Source organism: Diceros bicornis, chromosome 14, assembly GCF_020826845.1.
Source record: "Diceros bicornis minor isolate mBicDic1 chromosome 14, mDicBic1.mat.cur, whole genome shotgun sequence".
NCBI classification, from domain to species: Eukaryota; Metazoa; Chordata; class Mammalia; order Perissodactyla; family Rhinocerotidae; genus Diceros; species Diceros bicornis.
Genome location: NC_080753.1, coordinates 22,285,781 through 22,307,185, shown reverse-complemented (window position 1 = coordinate 22,307,185; position 21,405 = coordinate 22,285,781). Strand labels below are relative to the sequence as shown.

At 45.6% G+C, this 21,405-nt stretch overlaps 1 protein-coding gene across 13 annotated transcripts in view; it reads left to right on the top strand.

The window, feature by feature from the left end:
* Window positions 1–12,684: 12,684 nt before the first annotated feature.
* The window catches only part of TJAP1 (tight junction associated protein 1), a 25,190-nt gene continuing 16,469 nt past the window's right edge, over window positions 12,685–21,405 (top strand). For 4 of the 13 annotated variants that reach the window (XM_058554283.1, XM_058554278.1, XM_058554285.1 and 1 more), the window contains exons 1-2: window positions 12,788–13,375; window positions 13,796–13,863. The gene's annotated coding sequence lies outside the window, so the exon portion shown is untranslated. Of the gene's footprint in view, window positions 12,766–12,787; window positions 13,376–13,795; window positions 13,864–21,405 lie in introns of those variants that run through there. The other 9 variants (XM_058554275.1, XM_058554273.1, XM_058554274.1 and 6 more) reach the window with 6 other exon arrangements.

The following is a 21,405-nucleotide window of genomic DNA, read 5'->3' as shown; positions in this document are numbered from 1 at the left end:
TTGAGTAATGCCAGGGCTCTCAAAATAAATAAAACAATTTTATTTTGTTTAAATTTTTTTTTCAGTGAAAAATTGCAAACAACCTATAATGTCCAAAATTACTGTAGGCCAAATAAATTATGATATGTCAGCACTATATGACTATTTAAAGTCATCTTTTTGACGTCTAAAGATGTCAAAAACGCTAAGAATATGTTAAGGGGGGGAGCAAGAAACAAAGCAGAACCTATCTCAATGTTGGCAGTGATTTTTTTTTCTGGATGATGGAATTATTGGTTATTTTTTTCCTATTGCTTTTCAGCATTTCCCCCTTTTCCAGAATGAACATGTACAACTTTTTTTGTTACAAAAGAAATTCAATAACATTAAGGAACTTTTGGAATAAAGAAAAAATCACCCATGATCCTAAAAGCTTGATAAAACCACTATTGTTGTTTTGTCCTCTTTTCCTACCCAGATGTTTTTACACAGTACCTGTAATGTTGTATCCTGCTTTTTTTACATGTACTTGTAATGTTTATCCTGCTTTTTCTCCATATCATATGTTGGTAGTCCTCAAAAGCGTAATTTTTTATGACTGCATGATATTCCATTAAATAGACATACCATAATTTATTTGACCTCATTATTGGATACTTACAAAGTTGTGTTTACTTTTGTGCCATTGTAAATTCATTCAACAAATATTTACCGAGCACCTGTGTGCTACTATTATGCACCAGACATCATCCTAGGCACTGGGGACACAGCTCCTGGATAAATAGTAGTGCCACAAATTTTCACGCATATAGTTTCTTTCCATGGTTTAGGTTCCTTCCTTAAGATAGAGTCTGAATTGATGAGTGGCTGAGTTAAAGAAGTTGTAAAAATGAACAGTTCCTTTTCATTAATGAAATTCATTGGCACTCACTGATGGAACAATAGAGATATTTGAAGCTTTGGAGGTTGATGGCATCAGACTATATCACTTACTACTCCCTTGTGCTTTGAAGATTTTGGCACGTGGCTTGTTGTCACTCTCTTCACTCCCACTTCTGTCAAATTCTTGGTGATTCTTAATGATGCAGTACCACATAGACAATTATTCCAATAAATGTGATTGTTTGTTTGCAAAGATGGCCACTACACTTCCTCCTGTCCCACATGACCCTTTGCAATGATTTTGCTGCTTCTCCTAGCAAAAGGTGGAGTCTGTTTCTCAGCCCCTGGAGTCTGTTTCTCAGACCCTTGAATCTGGGCTGGCTTTATGACTTGCTTTGACTTGAATGTGACAGAAATGACATTGTGTGAGTCCCCAAAGTCTAGGTCTCAAGAGACCTTGTAGCTTGCCCCTTTGCCCTCTTAGAATACTTCTAACATTGTGTAAAAAAGTCCAGTGTAGCCTACTGGAAGATGAGAAGGCCATGGAGGAGAACTGAGGTAACCTGGCCAACAACCACCAGACATGTGAGGTCATATTACCAGCCCCAGTCAAGCTTCCAGATGACTGCAGCCATATGAGTGAGCCTAGGCAAGACCAACAGAAGAAATGCTGAGCAGAGCCCAGCCCATATTACCAAACTACAAGCAGGTAAATGGTGGCTGCTTTAAGCCACTAAGTTTTGGGGCGGTTTGTTAATATGGCAATAGATAACTGATAAAACCAGCTTCTCATTTCCTTAGTTTCTTTTTCTCCACCAATGAGGATGGTCCCACCTGAACCTTGTTATTACCAATACTTCACACACTCCATAATCTCAATTTTAAGTATCACACTTTCCTATTACCAATGTGTATCTTTTCAGCCCATGCCCTCTAGTACCTAGACTCAAACAATTTTGGATATTTAGGTTGTGTTTACTTTTTACCATTATAAATACATTCAACAAATCTTGAATTTGGATTCCCTGGGATCACTTATAAGTGCCACATTACAACTTTTGTGGGTCCTCGGCACTTCAGTGAAATTCCTGGGCCCCTTCCTTCACAAAAGAACATTAAAAATGATATTTTATGACTGCGTTGGTATAAAGACAAATATAATCCAAGCTAGATCCATTATTATTTATTCATTTTTATTATATTCTATTTTTTCTTCTGATTTTAAAATAAATTACAATTAAATCATTTTGTGGGTCTCTAAAGGTATTGTGGGCCTTTGGCACTGTGCCTCCTGTGGATAAGTTGGCCCTGTCTCTCATCTATTGATCATACCTCCTCTTCAGTGTCCCCTAGCCCCATCGCATCCACCCTTCTCTCCTTATCTAGCTTTGATTCCATGATCTGTCATTATAATCAGTCCCTTGCATATGCCAACTCCCTGGCCCCTCTTTCCCATCATATTCATCTGGTAAAACCCCATCACGGTGCCTTCTCCAGCCTGCACACAAGCAGCTGAATGTGGCTGGAAAAACACATCTTCAGGATGACTGGTCTAACTTAGATTCATATTCTCAAACACCCTTTGTGTTGATCACCAACGCTCCTGCCTTTCCTCAGTTCTGTGCACTCTCCCACCCTCCCTGACAGCTATTTTTACCTTCTCTCTCCTCCAACCTCTGACCTGTCCTCCTGTCTCCTCATTCTGCTGGTGGTCTAGCTTCTAACTTCATGGAGAAAATAGAAGCAATCTGAAGAGAATTTCCACATGCTTCCACCGCCTACCTGCATCTGTCTCCACGTAGTCTGCAGTCCCTTCTGTTACCACAGATGCACTGCGTGCGTTCTTACCTAGGTGAACCTCTCCACCTTGGCACTAGTTCCCATCCCTCCTCACCTATGTAACTACAGGGCGCCACCAGTTCTTTCCACCTCTTCTGCATCATCAGTTTGCTCATCTCTATGGGATCATGTTCATCATCCTCTCTTCCATCTTAAAATAAATAAATAAGCTCCTTCAATCCCATATTCTCTTCCAGCTACATTTTTCTGCTCTCCTTTACTGAAAACTCTTCAAAAATATTTGTCTATAATTGCTGTCTTCACCGTCTCTCCTCTCATTTTCTTTTGAATTTACTCTCACCCCACGACTCCACCACAATTACTCTTGTCAAGGTCACCAATGCCCTCACCATTGTCTAATCCAATGATTACTTCTCAGTCCTCATCTCACGAGCTCTGTAAGCTGCATTCGACACTGTTGTTCACTGGGCTTCTGGGATCACTCTCACTAGCTTTCCACCTACCGCAATGGCTGCCCCTCCTCAGTCTCCATTGCTTCCTCCTCATCAGTCCCAATTTCTTCCATAGCCCCAGGGCCCAATCCTCAGCTCTCGTATCTTTTCTACCTTCATTCACTCCCTTCATGATGTCATCCAGCCTAATGGCTTTAAATTCTAGCTATAAGTTAAGGACTCCCAAGTTAATATTTTCAGCCAAGATTCATCCTTGAAATCCAACTGATTACTTGACATCTCCACTTGGATTGTCCAATAGGCAACTCAAACTTAGCATGTCCAAGTGCAGACTCCTGATTTCCATCCCCAAACAGTCTTCCTTTGTCAGTCTTACCCATCTCAGTAAATGGCTAAGTGTTTTAAACCAAAATCCTTGGCATCAGACTTACCTCTCCCCTTTCTCTCACATCCCAGGTACTGCACATCCTGTTGTTGGCTTTGCCTTCAAGTTCGTCTAGAATTAACCACTTTTCATGATCTGACCTCTAACACCCTGGTCTGAGCCCCATTATCTCTTGCCTGGATTACTGCAACAGCTTCTTAATGGGTCTAATATTATCATGTAGCAGCCAGGATGATCCTGATAAAACGGAAGCCAGAGAAATGTGATGTGGAATTCTAAATTGAATTTTGAAACAGAAAAAGATCATTAGTGGAAAAACTGGTTAAGTCTGAATAAAGTCTGGAGTTTAATTTAAGTTAAGGTACCAATGTTGGCTTCTTAGTTTTGACGAATGTACCACGGTAATGTATAATGTTAACACTAGGGGAAACTGGGTGAATGGTATATGGGAACTCTCTTTACTATCTTTGCAACTTCCCTGTAAATCTAAAATTATTCAAAAATAAAAAGTTTATTTAAAAGAAAGAAGTCAGATTATGTCACATGACTGCTCAAAACCTTCCAGTGGATCCCTCTGACCTTATGTCCTACACTCTCCCCGCCTCATTCTCCTCCAGCTAAACTGGCATCTGTGCTGATCCTTGAATACATCAAGCATGTTCTATGCCTCAGGACCTCCGCACTAGCTGTTCCCTCTGCCTGGAATGCTCTTACTCAGATAACTCCATAGCTCACTCCCTTATTTCATTCAGCTCTCAGTTCAAATTTTGTTTTAGTAAAGAGGCCCTTCCTATATAATAACTCTATCCCCACCCCTGGCATAGTTCCTTTATCTACTTTATTTTTGCCCACAACACTTTTATCCACCTGGCATATATATCTATTACCATATTTATATATTGGCTGGCTCCCTCCACTAGATTATAAGCTCCCTGAGGGCAAGGACTTTGTTTTGTTTACTGCTGTAACCCAGCTCTTGATTTATCACATCACACCTTATACTGCTTATCACTGAATTTGCACTCTTATTGGTCTTAGTTTCTCTGCCTTTATTGAGATTCGGGTCTGTTTCATGGGCAGGATGAGGGATTTAGGTTGATGGTGTGTTCACTGCTTTCTCATAACTTAGAAGAATTAAAAAATGAATTTCCTATGGGTCAGGCCCTTCCATTTAATCCTCACCACAACCCTGCAAGACAGTCATTATGATTATTCTGATTTTATGAAAGAAGGAGAGGATACAAGGGGTTAGGTGACTTACCCAAGATCACAGAGCTAGTGAGTGAAGAAGCTGGGGTTCAGAGCCAGGCCTGTCTTCCCTTGTGCCATGCTGGTGATCCAGGCAATTGTACAGGGGTGTGGCCGATTATATTTTCCAAAGACGGCTGCCGCAAGATCTCCCATCCCACATGTTCTTCTTATAATGTGACTTTGACACTCCTCCCATTGAGAGGTAGGGTCTATGTTCCCTTCCCTTGATGTTAGGCAGGATTGTAACTATGGTGGAAGTGATGCTATGTGACTTCTGAGGTTAGATCACAGAAGATGGTCTAGGTTTCACCTGATTCTCTTGGGGCGCTTGCCTTTGGAGATCTGAGTTGCCATGTAATCAGTCTGATTGCCCCGAGGTCACTGCGCTATGAGGAAGCCCAAGCCAGCCCCAGCAGAGAGGCCACGTGAAGAGACCTGCAGCTACATGGAGAGGGAGAGAGGCCCAGACAGCCCCCAGCTGCTACAGCTCCTGCTGTTTCAGCTGCAGCCACTGACTAACTGCAGTTGCCTGAGAGACAAGGTCAGAACCGCCCAGCTGAGCCCTTCCTAACTCCCTGACCCACAGGAATCTGAGATACTAAAATGACTATTGTCTTAAGCCACTAATTTTGAGGTGATTTGTTATATGCAGTGATAGATAACTGGAACAAAGGGAGTGACAGAATGTCAGAGGTAGGCAAGTCCCTTCTTTCTGGCCTTAGCCTTCCCTTGTAAACAGTAGGCATTAACTCTGTGATCTCTGAGGATGGTTCCAGCCCTGATGTTTGCTGCTTATCCATAGTGTTGCCACATCCCCCACTGTCCATTTTCACTGCGTTCTCAATACCCAGTCAGTATCCCACCATTTTCTTACTCCCAGAGAGAAAAGTAACACCCCTGGGGCACCGGGGGTTGTCTGCAGATCTGCTGAGGAAAGGAGGTGGGTGCCTCTGGCTTCAATCTGCTTGAGATGTCTTGAAGTGGAGGTGTGGTGTAGTGAAGTAAAAAGAACAGGATTTGGAATCTGGTCGCTGATTGGCATTGGCTGTGTGATCCTGAGAAAGTCTCACAGCCTTTTTGGGCCTCAGTTTCCTCATTTGTAAAATGGAGAGAATAGTGCCAGCCTTAATCTCTAACAGGGCTCCAATCCCACCCCTTTCTCCCATACACCCATTCTGCAGGATGCCTTGAGGTTAAACATTCTGCCCCAGCATTGTTGCCATCCCATTCTCTGGCTCAGTAGCCCAGGATCACTCTTATTACTCTTCAGGCTGTGTGATGTCAAGACAAGAGTACCAGAAGCTGCTTTAAATCCTGGCTCCAACATCCACAGGTGGGTGACCTTCAAGAGACATTTAACTTCTCTGAGCCTCAAGTCTTTGCTGGCAAATAGACAGACATCTTGTGTACCAGGCACTGTTCTAAGAACTTTACAAGCAGAAGCTCATTTGAACCTCACAATAACTCTGTGAAATAGGACTACGCTTAACCCATTTTATAGATGGAGAAACTGAGGCACAGAGAACTTCAGTCATTTGCCCAAGTTGATGCAGCTAGTTAAGTGATAGAGCTAAGATATGAACCCGGGTGGTCTGCTCCACTGTCCTATCCTTGGGAAAGAGGCTGCTATGGGCTGTGTGGTCAGAGCCCTCTGGCTGATGCTAATCAACTCGGCTTTCATTTCTGCTTCATAGCACAACTACTGGCTTTCTTTGGAGAACTTTGGGAACAGATTGGCCTGGAAGCCTGATGACCATAGGGTTCTCCTAAGCCTGCCTTAATAGTGGCCTCTTTTTGGGAGCGGGGTGGGGGGACACCACTAGACATATGAGACTCATTTCTGGCTCATCTCAGACCCGAATAGTAATCACAGCTTCAGAACACCCCAGTCTCCCACCCCTCAGGATTCCCCACTTTCCTGAGCATTTCTTTTCTGAGTACCTGCCAATAAGTCCCTCCTCCAGGGCTCCCAACCACATGGATTCATCTTTCTTGGCCTCCTCACCCCTTACCTAGGGGGTGAGTTCTCCAGTTCTCCTCCTCTCTCTTCAGCCTCCTTTTCAAACAAAAAGTTTTATGTACTACCAACACCAAATAAGGGTGCAGAGACAAGAGAACGGGGAGCAAGAGGAGCCACACATTCATTGACCCATCCGCTCGCTGTCAGAGCCTAGCATCATAGTAAGCACTGTGGTCAGGAGCAGGGGAGGGACCCCAGATGCTCAATGAGCATTAGTTGAATCAGTGAATGAATTAACATGAGTGAAAAAAAGTACTGGGCCTTGACCTCGAGCAACTTATAGTCTAGTAGGGCAGGCACATCCGCTCACTGCCCACACAGTCCAAGTAAATGAGGGATCAGATGCACCTGTGGGCTCTGGGCCTCATGGAGACCCAGGGGCATGCAGGCCTGGTCCTTGTCCTCACCAGGTAAGAGGAAATCATCTACCTGCTTGTTTTGTCCTGCCACCATCTCTCTAAGCCAGTTCTGGCCAGCCCAGCAAGTAGGGGCCCCAGGCGGGAGCTGAGTTGGTGCAGGGAGGCAGTCACGCATACTCAATCGGTCCACTCTTCACTGGGGCTTTCTGCCAGCCCAGGGGCCTTTGGATCCTGAAACAAATGTCCTCCTCTGGTTGTTTCCTGTCCTCCACCCCCACCGCTTCCTCACTGCAGGAGTTGGAGCCAGCTGCTCAAGGGCTGAAATCCAAACCAGCCATTGTGCCCCACCTCTTGGCTATGTTTGACTCTCTGTGTGTGTTGGCAGGGCCTGTCGTGTGCCTCAGGGGCTGCAGTGCCAAGTCTTAGGCCCTGGGTGCCATGCTTGGGTACCCGGAGATACCTGTTTGGGGAAAGGAGGAAGCTAGGCTAGGGTAGGTGCTAATACTGATTGTGGGCTTTGGGGTTAATTGAGAAATGGCAGAGGGGGACGCTTTTCCCACTGCTGGGCCCAGTGTACAGTCATGTAGCTAGTGTCCAAAATGTCAGGAGAGCGAACATGTCCATTTGGAATCATGAGAGTGTGCCCACACTTGTGCACAGGTCTGGAAGGACAAGAGGTTCGCCCCATCCAGAATTATGAGCGTAAAGCACACTGGTACCATGGATTCACACGCTTGTGAAGCCCCTGCCACCCTGGAACCACCCAGTGCCCCTGAGGGGGTCGCGGATGCATCAACAGCCCAGGCAGGTCATGCTCCAGCCCCTCTAGCAGCTGTGGCAGTAGCCAACCCTGGAGGTTTACTTGAAGCTTCTGGAAGCTGGGCCTCCTCTCTTAACCTTTCATGTATAAATAATTGCTTAGCCTATGGGACAGCACACACATTCAAGGCCACATTTCAGGTGCTGACCTGGGATGCAGGGAAGCCCTCCTGATCAAGCAAAGAGACTGAGGACCGCAGAACTACCCAGTGCCTCCCGGGTCAGAGCGAAGAAGGGCCTGACAAACGGGTCCCAGTGCAGCCCAGTAGAGGGAGGTAAGCTGCTGCTTCTGCACTTTCCGAGCTTCCCCAGGACTCAAAATTGAATTCTGAGAGGGGAGGCACAGGTTCTCACCTCAGGCCCAAACTCCAACCCTGAGCTAACATCTGTTGCCAATCCTCCTCTCTTTGCTGAGGAAGATCGGCCCTGGGCTAACATCCGTGCCCATCCCATCTACTTTATATGGGATGCCGCCACAGCATGGCTTGACAAGCGTCGATGCGCGCCTGGGATCTGAACCTGCAAACCCCGGGCCACTGCAGCAGAGCGCGCGCAGTTAACCACTACGCCACCAGGCCGGCCCCTTAAGTATTTTTCTTAACTGGAAATATTTTTTATTGTGGTAAAATATACATAACATAACATTTACCATTTTAACCATCTTTAAGTGTACAGCTCAGTGACTTAACATTGATTGCCAACATTCACATTGTTGGGCAACCATCATCACTATCCACCTCCAGAACTTTTTCATCTTCCCAACTTGAAACTCTGTACCCATTAAACACTAACTCTCCATCCTCCCCTTCCCCCTGCACCTGGCAACCACCATTCTATTTTCTGTCCCTATGAATTTGACTACTCTAGGTACCTTATATAAATGGAATCATACAGTGTTTGTTCTTTTGTGACTGGCTTACTTCACTTAGCATAATATCCTCAAGGTTCATCCATTTTGTAGCATGTTTCAGAATTTCCCTCCTTTTTATGGCTGAAAAATATTCCATTATAGGTATATACCACATTTTGTTTAGCTATTCATCTGTCGCTGGACACTTGGGTTGCTTCCATCTTTTGGCTATCGTAATAATGCTGCTATGAACAGCGTTATTGCATACATGGGTGTACAAATATTTGTTTGAGTTCCTGCCTTCATTAAGTACCTTTTAAGAGTTAAGCGGTTTTAAGAATATCAAAGAATGCAAGATCCCACCAAGTTTCAAGGTTTTTAAAATTACATTTCCTAAGCTCCCATCAAATACAACAACCTGAGTTAGGAAAAAGACCCTTACACATAATAAAAGCTTATCCACCAGCGTGGCAGCTGTGGACTTCCATTAATAGATGGAAGAATTAGGAAATGGGTGTAACTTAAATTTATTTATTTAATTTATTTAGTGTGTTTGTGTGTGTGTGAGGAAGATCAGCCCTGAGCTAACATCCATGCCAATCCTCCTCTTTTTGCTGAGGAAGACTGGCCCTGAGCTAACATCTGTGCCCATCTTCCTCCACTTTATATGGGATGCCGCCACAGCATGGCCTGACAAGCGGTGTGTCGGTGCGCACCGGGGATCCGAACCCCGGGCCGCCAGCAGTGGAGCATGCACATTTAACTGCTACGCCACAGGGCCGGCCCTGGAAATGGGTATAACTTAAATCTAGGGAAGCAAACCAAGTTATAACCTCTTGAAGTATTGAAATCATTGTTGGGCCGGCCCCGTGGCTTTGGGGGGATAAATAAATAAATAAAATTAAAAAAAAAAAAAAGAAATCATTGTCAAAATAACCGTGTAAATAGTGTCCAGCATGTCCAGTCAGGGTCACAAATAAGAATAGAGGCAGGCTCCTGGCTTCAAACTGTTAGTAGATAAAGTCCATTGCAACCAAAAAGACTGCATATGGTCTAAGGCCCTTCTAGCTGTCATGATGAACAGTTTAAAGGACTATGGGGCTGAGCCAGAATGGTTTCATCTCTTTTCCCAGCAGTTTCCTCCAATACCCGGAGCTCAAATAGCTGTCTTTGTCCAAGACTCATTTCTAATCCAAGGTCCTTTTCCACCTACATAGCCTGTCAGGCCAAGCCTGCACTCTGCACCAATACATTCAGTCCAGTTGGGAGACTAGGTCTACGCAAACGAAATCAGGAGAAAGAATGGTCTTGGATGGGTGGCTTGTGTCCTGGGAAATACTTGACCACGCTTGTGCAGGTGGGCCCTGCAGCCCCTGTCTGCAGCCCTGTGGACACCGAGGCGCAACCATATGAAAACTGTCATCAAAACCTAGTGAGCCTGACTCTTCTGCAAATTGCGGCTACTTTGTAAAACCCTGAAAGCCTAGAAGAGATCTTCAATCTTCACCACCTTCCTCAGAGTTGTCTTATGGTGATAGGATCAACTATGTAATTGTGGCCTAATGATACACACATGCATTTGTACATCCACAGAGGGAGTGATGAGGTAAACCAGCCACCTCCTAAAAAAGAACTTTATCTCACATATCCTAAAAGTTAAAAACTGTGGAGGACTGTGACTCTTTTTCTTTTCAAAGATACGTTTCTATTTACTTATGCTTTCCTCGTTTACAAAATACAAACTTGGATCCCTTTTCAAATTTATATACTATAAGTTTGTTTACCTGACAGTTCATGGGCCTCCTTTTCCCTGTGCATCACAGAATAATTTCCGGAAAGGTAGAGAGGAGATCTGGGGGTTATAGCTGTTTCGAAAAGAAAACTAGCTTTCTCATTTCTTCCTTTAAGCAGATTCTTTTTAGTAAACAGTAAAAGTCCTGTTTCAAAAAATCTGTTTGTGGTCTTCTATCACAATGAATGTTACATTTTGAGAGTACTGTATGGCCATTTAAGGGGAACCACGTGGAAATGTATAATGATAAGGAGCCCTTATTTTAAGCTCTGCAAGAGCCAATATGATTGATTCATTTAGTGTAATTTTATCAAATTAATAATAAGAAGAAGTTGTATGGGATTGAAAAGCATGAACAGAATGGGAAATAAAAATGACTGACCCCTCCCTCCAGGGACTGGGGACTCTCTGCTGAGGTTTTATTTGTGTGTGTTGGTGGAGGAGTGAGTGCTTGAGGCCAGTTCCACCAAGGGACAGACCAGCTTCCACCCCTAGGCTCAGGGAAATGGGACACCTCTCCACTCTGAAATGTTGATGAGCAGTGGAGGGGAGAAGACAGGGGAGCAGATGGAATTCCTGGACAATTGTTCCGGCTGTCACCAGAGAAGACAGGCAGGAGGGGGCACTGGATAATTTACAGAGGAACAGATGCTGAGGCTTCTCCGGAACCATCTGGCCAAGAGAGGCCTGGGCTCAGGGTGGATGTTTTCTTTAGATCTGAGTAAACTCCTCAATCTCCAGCCCACCCCATTTCCTCTACCTGAACTGTGGCTTTCCCAGGAGGGCTCTGCTCCCTGAGGACCCACCTCAAGAATTCCACCTGGCTCTCATCCCACTCCCTCCTTTGCTGAGCCTGGGTTTTGTCTTTGCTACCATTCCTGATAGGGCCAAGCCTGGCGCTGGGGGCCTGTAACTTCTACCTATGCATTTCCCTGTTTTGTAGTGTTTGCAACCCTTCCTCTCTACCACTATATTCCAAAATCCCTCTATCACTCATCTCCATGCCATTTATTCACTCAATAAACATTTATTGAGCACTTACTATGCCAGGCTTTCTTTTAGACACTGGGGATACAGTGATGAATGAGAAAAAGTCCCAGACCTCTGGAGTTTGCATTGTAGTGGGAGATGGTCAATAAACAAACAAAGAAATATTTAATATGTCAGATAATTATAAGTGCTATTAAAGAAAATATTAAAGCAGGGTAAGGAAGAGTGACTGGGAATGTTGTTTTAGATCAAATGGCTATGGAAGTCTTCTCTGAGGTGGTGACCTTTGAGTGGAGACACGAATGGGAATATCTGGAGGAAGAACATTCCAGGCACAGGGAACAGCAAACTAAAAGCTCTAAAGCAGAAGTATGCTTAGTGCGTTGGAGGATGCCATGCTATTTATTCATTAAGTATTTACCTTGCGCCAGGCACCTGCTAGGGAATACGAAGACGCAATCAGACATAGCTTTTGCCCCGAAGGAACAGCAGCTTAGTGAGGGATACACCATGTAAATAAATCCTTACAGCACAGGATAGCTACAACGAAGTTATGTGCAAGTGGCTAGAGATGCCCAGCAAAAGGAGCACCAAATCCAGTCTGGGGGATTGGGGAAGGCTTTCTGGAGGAGGTGACAATTCGAGCTGAGGGCTGAAGGAGGAGTAGAAATTGATAATGCAAGGGGAAGAGAGGGTGTGGACATTTTAAGGTCTGATGGCCTGAAAACACAGGACAATTGGAAACCTGAAGTCCCTGGGAGAGGTCGAAAATTAGGCTGGTAAGGTGGAAGAGGCTGGGTCATGCGGCTCTCCGCGTGGCAAGCTGAGAAGCTGCTTTTATCCTTTGGATGATGGGGAATCAGTGCTACAACTCGATTTTTGTAGTGTTTTCCTCATTCTTTTTTTTTTTTCCGGAGCACCAGAATCTTTCCCCACCCTTCCTGCCATTGCCCTACTCCTAACACCTCCTTCCTTCTCCAGCAGCCAGGCCTCCAAACCCTGCTCTTACGAAATCCGTATCTCCCCCACCACCTGATGCCCCAGTTCCGCTCCCGTAGGCCACGCCCATGGCCACGCCCCCGATGACGCTCAGCGCCTTGTGCGTGGGGATTCCCGCGGCCGTGGCCACTACCCGGCCTGCCTCTCGGCAAGATGGCGGCCTGAAGGGAGCGGGTAGCGGCAGAAAGTTTGTTGTGGGATTGGAGTAATCGGGCCGGGAGGCTAAAGTTGGGGAGGATCGTGGGGACGCTAGCGTGGAGTAGGGGCAGAGGAGGGACTAGCTCCGGGGTTGAGAAGAGGAAATGGAATGGTGGAAGGTTGGAGGCGGGGAGAAAAAAAGAGGGAGATGGGGCGGAGGGGAGGGGGCCTAGGATCCAGTGGCGGCCCTGGGGGAGGGGGTCCAGGACCCGGGAACCCGAAGTAGGTGTGCAGGCCCTGGAGAAGCAGAGTCACGAGTTTGAGGAGAATTTCTTAACCGAGAGTAAAGAAGCCTGGAGCTTGTGGCTGCGGCCCGTCTGTGCCAGGCCGCTGGGAGAGGAAAGGGGTCTTTTCTGTGGAGGAGGATAGTAGGGAAGAGGGGCAGAGAGACATGGAAGATACTGGGCAGGTTTGGTAAGGAGGGAACTAAGGCCAGTCAAATGACCCTCTTCCAGACTTAGGTCGGTTTTCCACAGTTCCTATAGCAGCGTCTGCCCCAATTTCAGCTGACGACTCAGGGGCCCCAGGGACTGGAAGAAATCGCAGTGCCTGCTTGGAAAGAAGAGGTAGCGACTTGCCCCAGCCCAACCCCAGAGCGGGTAAGGTGGCCTCCAGTGACAGGCTGGCATGTCCCCTGGAAGTAAGGATGCATGGGCCCCGAGCGACGCTGAGAATCATTTAATCTGAGAAGGGCGCTGTTCTATAGAGGTTGCCCTTTGCCTGTGGTCTCTCAATTACCGTGTTCTGCTTAGATTGCACTCAGGTGTTTGAGAGTTGGGTTAGAATTGAGTCTTCTGTGCCTTTACCTGTGCAAGCAGACATGGGCAAGGGCCTAGAGATCAGGCTGAAAGTATTTTAACACATCCCTGTCACAAGCAGTTTCTTACAAGCTCGTTGTATCTTCTTCGATCTTCCCATCACGTCTCCAGTTGGGCATCCTGTCTGAAGTGATTTGTAGGTGACAGATGGTGGGGAGTCTTGAGAAAACTAATTTCTGATGGTGTTCACTGACCATTTAGGTACCTGCTGTCACCAACTCCTGAATTCACTCTTGCAGCGTGTTTACTTCTTTTGATCTTTTCTTTTGGTAAGAAGGGCTCATTGGTGTTCCTTTGGGGATGTGGATTTGGTGGGTAGGTGGGGTCAGAGGTGGGGGAAAAGGCAGATTGGAATTAGGGAAAAAAAACCCAGATCAGTTTATGGTCAAGCTGACTGCTGTAGAGCTCTGGGAATGTTTATCACATGACTTTCTGTGTCTGAGATCCCTGTTTAAGAGCTGCTTTACAGTCTGGACCAGTGTGGTGACGGAAGGAAAGGATTGTAGAACTTGCCCTTTTCTCTTCTGGTAGCTTTATTCTCTTCCTTTGTGTTTTCCCCATCAAACCACATTTAAAAAAAAAAAAAAATGTGTTTCAGTAGCCAAACTAAGCGTGGCTTGAGAGATAGTGGACTTGGGGTTGGAGAAAAGGGAAAGGGTCTGGGGCTACAGAGAATACAGGCCTCACTTCCTTTGATGCCCTGTGGTTATGCCCAAGCTGGAGTTGGGAGCAGGCTTCTTACTGAAGCCTGTTTCAGGACTAGCATCTGCTCCATGATTGGGCTGGGAGGTCTGATTTGATCCAGGACTCCTCACTAACCATCTCTGCTGCCCCCTCCTCAACCACCCCCCCCCCAAAAGAAAAGGCTTACTCTGGACAGACCAACCCAAATCACTGTTACTAGGCCAGCTTCAATGCCTCAATATCTTCAGGTGTCTGAAGAACTGATGCTATTTAGCTGTGACTCCATTCGTAGAAGGTTGAGAACCTTCTCTTCCTGAGGACAATTTGTGGATCCCTCCTTGGAAATTGTGATCGGCAAGGACTGTGGTGAGCGTACGTAGAGATTAGGAGCACTAATTCTGGAGCCACACTGCCTGGTTCAAATCCTTACTTTGCCATTTGTAGCTTTGTGATCTTGAGAAATTGCATAGCTCTCTGTGCCTCAGCTTCCTCATCAATCAAATGAGGGTGGTAAGAGTACTGGTCTCGTAGGGTTGGTGTGGGGGTTAAATAAGTTAATACATTAATGTATTTAGAATAGTGCCTGACACTCAATACCTATTTGTTGTTATTATGCTGGTCAGATCTCAGCACTAATTTCTGCTTCATTCTTGAACCTGGTGTCTCTCCATGGAGGACCTGTACTGGTTTGGGCTGCTTTCCTGATGTTAGAGAGATGAGGCACAGCTTTTGGATAGTATCAATTTTGCATGTAGTGAGAATATCCTCATTAGGCTGTTTAAAGTGATGTTAAAATGTCAGTGATTTCGTGTTTGAAGCTGTGAGGCTATAGAATTATCTTCTTTGCAGTTGAGTGTTAATAATAATAATAGTGATAATAATAATAGTGCAGTAGAGCACGTTCTATGTGCCTGGCACTATTGTAAGTCCTTTACATGTATTAACTAATTTAATTTTCATAACAACCCTATGAAGTAGATGCCGTTTTTATCTCCTTTTTACAGGTGAAGAAATAGAGGTGCAGGGTGGTTAAGTAACTTGTTCAAGGTCACCCAGTTAATAAGTGGCAGAATTGGGATTTGAACCGAGGCAGTCTGGCTTCAGCAATTTAACTTTTCTTTTTATTTGGTATGAAGTTAACTTAAATATGCCTCCTGGCAGTTTGTGTCTTTGTTTGTCATGATGGTTAGATGTAGACCTGTTTTTGTTGTTGTTAGTGCTGTCAAGTGGATTTCGACTCTTAGCGACCCTGTATACAGCAGAGCGGAACCCTGTCCAGTCTTTTGCGCCATCCTCTACTGTCTGGTGCTATATCAGACAATGTTCCACTGCTATTCATAGGGTTTTCATGGCCAGTTTTTTAGCAAGTGTGTGGCCAGGTCCTTCTTCCTGGTTTGTCTTAGTCTGGAAGCTCTGCTGAAACCTGTCCCCCTTGGGTGACCCTGCTGGTATTTGAAATACTGGTGGCATAGCTTTCAGCATCACAGCAACATGCAGCTGCCACAGTATGATTAACCGACAGATGGCTGGTGTGGTTCCCTGACTGGGAAACAACCAAGGCCACGGTGGTGAGAGTGCCGAATCTTAACCACTAGAGCACCAGGGCTGGCTTGTATACCCATATTGTAGTAAAATTTTTGGTTATTTAAAAAATGTTTTAAGAGCTGAGCTGTTCCTCACAGCTCTCTCCTTCCTCTCAGAAATAACAGCTGGTGCAGGGACTGTAGTGAAGGAGCCGTATGTGCCATGTTAGCCGAATCTGGACTTTCTTCATGATTTGACTGCCCTTTGGAAAACCTTGGGCCTAGGATGCGTGAGCAGACTGACATTTGGATCTATTCTTGGCATGCCTTAAAGGTGTGTGTGTGTGTGTGTGTATTAATGTAGGTGTAAATATAAGGCTGATTTCTGACTGATTACTGACATAAGCAGTTGAAGTAGCCATAGTGTTAAATTCATAGACAGTCTGGATGTCATCTTTCTTTTAAAAATAGCAAGTAGCAAACTACATAGAAAAAAAAAGTGGCATTTTAAACCGCTTCCCCCCCGCAGTTTGAGAGGAAAATGGAAAACCAAAGTGCTTCTGCTAAAGCTTGTGTTGCTGAGGAGGGCCCTGGCGCAGTGCTCCAGGCTCTCCCTTAGCTAGGCTGGAGGCCCGTGTGCAGTCTTAGGGCAGAGGTGTGCCTGAGGTTTGATTGACTGGCTTTCCTTTGCCCTATATTTAAAACTCACTCTTCCCCTCCTTCTGAGTCATGTCCTGTCTATTTAGCACGCCCTCAGGCCCCATCTTTTTCTTCAGTAAATGACTCTCTACCCTGCCATCAAGAGTAGACACGCGCCTGGTGTCTAACCAGATTTAAGGGGAATTGGGGGCTCAGGCCTTAGAGCTTTCCCTGGGAATCCTGACCCAGCCCTGTGATGACTTTTCTATTTGTTGTGGCACATGTGATTTTGAGAGTTGGACGGCGTCTGTCAGACTCTGCTCCCCTCCTCCATTAACTTAGGAGCCACATATCTTAGGATAATATACTTTATCTTGATTTGTGCTGCTGTCAGCATGCTGAAACGTGTTATCTCCTTAGAGTACACCTTTGTGTTTTGGTAGAAGTCTGACTTTCTAGATTCAGGTCACATTTTAGCAAATGATTGAACTTCAGGGTGAAGGCTAATGGATTTTGAGCCAATTCTCCTTTGCTGTTTTCTTTTTGTTGTTATCTAAATCAATTTCTTCTCGTGTACTATCTTTGAATCTAATCCCTTCACATCCTTTTCACCACATATTTTGAGTGCCAAAGACCTCTGGGTAAACTGGGCCTTCCTTTCTCACCTGGATTCAGCCAGCTCTCTGCACTTATCTCGTTCTCTCTTGCTTCTGGGCCTTTGCAGGTGCTGGGCCTGCTGGTGCTGCTGGTCTGGAAAGTGTTCCCCCCTCCTCCCTTTACCTTCCTTTTTGTCCTTCAGGTCTCAGTTTAAATGTCACTTCCTTTGGGATCCCACCTCCCTTTAGTGCCCTTCTGTGCTTACTTCTATTTTAACACTTACGCTGTATTGTAATTGCCTGTTTACTTGTCTGACTCTTACAAGACTTAAGTGCCCTGAGAATAGGGCCTGTGTATTATTTGCTGTTGTGTTCTATCAGTTAGGATAGTGCAGGGCACATAATATTGCTTTATAATGCAGTGGTGCATATAGAATGAATGAAATGTGGTGGGCAGTCTCTCCCCACTCCAATCTATCTTCTGTGCTGCTGTAAAAATTATGTTCCTATAGAAAACGATGCCTGTTCCTTTAGAAATGCTGTGGGTTCTCCCTTGTTTAGGATAAAGTCCACACTCTTTGGCTAGGCATGCAAAAAGGTTCTTTACATTCTGGCCCAAACCCAGCCCTCTGGCCTGAGGTGCTGCCACTCTACTTCATTTTCCTGTTCTTCATTGATCCTAAATTTCCTATGGCTCCTGAACCTGTTATGGCCATCCATTTACTTTATTCTTTTTTGCTTGTGCACTTCACTCTCTCCGTAATGGCCACCCTGTCTCTGAAACTTTGCTCATCCCCTAAGACCCAGCTCCTCTGTCACCTCCAGTGAGAAGACTTCCCTGCTCTCCTTTCCTCCTCGGCCTCCACAGCACTTTGTTTGAACCTCTGTTCTGGTACTTTCCATACTGAGTGGTGAGTTCTCTGTTTACTTGTCTGTCTGTTTCACTGAGCTGACCCTCTGTAGAGGAGGGACCCTCCCTGATCATGGGGTAGGGAGTTGTGAGTGGGGTGAGTAGTGTGATAGAGTCTGACTTTGGAGCTAGGCAGACCTAGTTTATTTTTTTTCCCCCAAAGCCCCAGTAGATAGTTGTATGTCATAGCTGCACATCCTTCTAGTTGCCGTATGTGGGATGCGGCCTCAGCATGGCCGGAGAAGCGGTGCGTCGGTGCGCACCCGGGATCCGAACCCCGGGCTGCCAGCAGCAGAGTGCGCGCATTTAACCGCTAAGCCATGGGGCCGGCGCATAGGCAGACCTAGTTTAAATTCTGACTCTGCCTCTTACCAGCTGGGCGACTTGGGGCAAGTTTCTTAATCAGTAGGATCCTTGGTCTTGTCCCCTATAAAATGAGAGTGACATTATCTTTTTGTAGGAGTATTGGGTATTAGAGATAATGTGTTCACAGCATGTAACATGGTGCCTAGCATATGAAGGATACTCAGTACATATTTGTTGAATGAATGAATCCCATTTTGGAAAAGTCAGTGGATAAGAAAAGGCTTTTTTTAATTCAGGTTAGAATAAGCCTTTTGATTTCTGCCCAGTAGCCAGGAGCATTTCTGAGATGGGAGTAAAATTGAGAGTGTGTCTTTTCTTGTGTTGACGCAATTAAGAAAAGTGAGATTGGGGGCTGGCCCTGGGGCGTGGTGGTTAAGTTCGGTGCCCTCTGCTTTGGTGGCCCGGGTTTGGTTCCTGGGTGCGGACCTATACCACTCATTGGTGGCCATGCTGTGGCAGTGACCCACATACAAAATAGAGGAAGATTGGCACAGATGTTAGCTCAGGGCGAATCTTCCTCAGCAAAAAAAAAAAAAGAAAGAAAGAAAGAAAAGTGAGATTGGGGACATCATCAATGAGTAGCCTGTGCAAAATAGGATTATTGATGCTTTTCTCCATCTCCTATGATGTAATGACTCCTTTGACAGATCACGACATGCATGCGAGAGTGGTGGTGACCTTGGTGGATGCGGGTGGGGGCAGGTAGGTGGTGGATTTGTAATGTAGTTAAGGCTGTGGATGACTGGATGGGGTGTTTGAGGATCCATGTTTCCTGGAGTTTTATGGACTGAAAAATGTTGGGTGAAGCTGATGGAATACATCTAGGCATTGAGGAAGCCAAACTTCTTGGCCCTAGTTTTCTTAGGGCTTTGATGATCTTCTTGTGCCACAGAACAGGCTTAACTCAGATGCTCCCCAAAAGTGGGGCTGGTAACTGAGAATCACTGTCCATTCTTTGCTTTTTTGTTTTTAGTGTGGCTGATGTAGTTCTTAGGGCACGAGTTCCCAGCAAACACCAAAGGAATTTGTTTCTATAGGTCCAGACCACTTAATTGTATAATGCCAGGTGGTGCTCCATGTGAGTTTACAATCAGATGAGGAAGATATGTCTGAGTTTTCAGGAGGGCATCCTTCTTGTCTGGTCCTTAAACCCCTACCCCAGCCAGATGCCTTTCCTCTCTTTCAAAGCACTCACCACACTAGAATGCAGATGGCTGTTAACCTGTCTCTCCCTCACTGAGGGCAAGGTCTTTTACGGAAGGCTGAGCATTTAGGCCCTATATAGTAGGTGCTAGGCAATCCTGGTTACTGTGGGACCTGACCCAGGCTTTCCTTGGTGAGACTAAAGCAGATAGGATCTATCTGGCGAAACCTTTTGAACTCTTAGGACGGAAGATCCTGCATAAACAAAAGGTGATAGCATTGACAATAGCATTCCTAATTATTTTCCAGGGTTGAGTTAGTGTGGTTAAATGATCTTCCAGGTGCTTGGCTTCAGCTGTCTCCCTTTTCAGCCTTTTTATTTTCTAATAACACGTCCCTGAGCCAGCAGGAAAGGGTTAAAAGAGGAGCTGAAGTACACATCGATATATTTTCTTGCTTAATTACCATCTTCTAAAAAGTCTTAGGCTGCTGCCGTCCTCTGTTCTTCGTTAAGCTCCTTTTAGTGCCCTGTGTAACTGGCTTGCTTTTCTGGTTGTATCCTAGTCCTATCTAGGTGTGCCCCATGCCCACAGCCAGGACTTACTACAACTTGTTAATGCCTGGACAAATCAAAAGGATGTAACATGTAGCTACAAGTGGAACGAAGGAGTTTTCCCTGGGGTCTACCCCTTGTCCCTTGGTGCGGGAGTACGCGTGGCAGTGTGGTATATCTTCACTGATGGCATCTTGGCAGGAATGATAAGCTACATTGTATGTTAAGCAGATTTAAGAGGAGATTGCATGAGCCAACTGGACTGGATTGTGTTGTGTACTTTTTTGGGACTAAGTCTCCTGGACTGGTCATGAGTGTGGCCTGTTCTTTGTTAGTTACTATCTCGTAAGTGCCAACTGTGGGCTAGGTGACATTTGGAATCTATAAAGGACATGGCCTCCTATTTGTGAAGAGCTCCTGTGCTCTCACAGTGAACTGGCAGGAACTCCGAGGGGAGGACTGCCTCACAGGAAGTCAGCCTAGACCCGAAAGCCCTGTGCTTCCACTCAGCTAACCAGTAGGGTGGAACTCTGTGCTTATTCTGGGTCCTGAGCAGTGGCCTCTTTGCACCTTCACAGATAAGCGAGGTGGGGAGTTCAATCTCAGAAGCCTTTGAGGGTCTTTACATCAGGGCAGAATTGCTGTGGCTTTCCTGTGGCTCCCTAGAGAAGACAGCTTTCCAGGCTTTGCACTGGAATTGGAAACTGAGGGTTCTGTCCCAGTTCTGTCTGTGGTCTTGGGCCTCTCCCACTTCAAAAGGGGAGAACTCCACCTGTTCTGTGGGCCTCACTAGGCTACAAGGATCAGAGGAAATATAATGGAAGGGAAAGCACTTCCGGAATGGTAAAGCACAGTGCAGATGAAGGGGCTTGTCCATATGTCTAGGAATTGTATGTTTTCATGATAAACATAATGTATGTCCTTGTATAAAATACCAACCATATAGAAAAACGTACAAAATAAAAAGTGAAAAGACCCTCTTTTTCTTCCCACACTGCTTCTGTCTAAGCCCTATCCCCAGAGATAGTGAACTACTGTTAATCACTTGTCATGTATCCTTCTAATCATTTTTGTGTACTTCTAGACATTCTTATCATGTATTGCCTATAAAATAAACAGAACTCACTAATAGTACATACTGTTCTTCAACTTGCTCTGTTCACCTAACAAGTTACCCCGGGGTCGAGTAGTCCCTGTTGGAGCCTTTGAGGAGCCTGGTTGTAGCTTCTTCCCAGCTTGGTGGCTCCCTCTGGGGCTGGCTCCTCAGAAGGGATGGAGATGCTTTCCTGGAGGTTCTCACCGCAGCAGGCCCCTTGGTTATCTCGGAGGGATTCTTTTTTATTCTGAGATGAAATTGTCTGGCAGGAGTGGCCTTCAGTGGGAATCAGGATAGATTT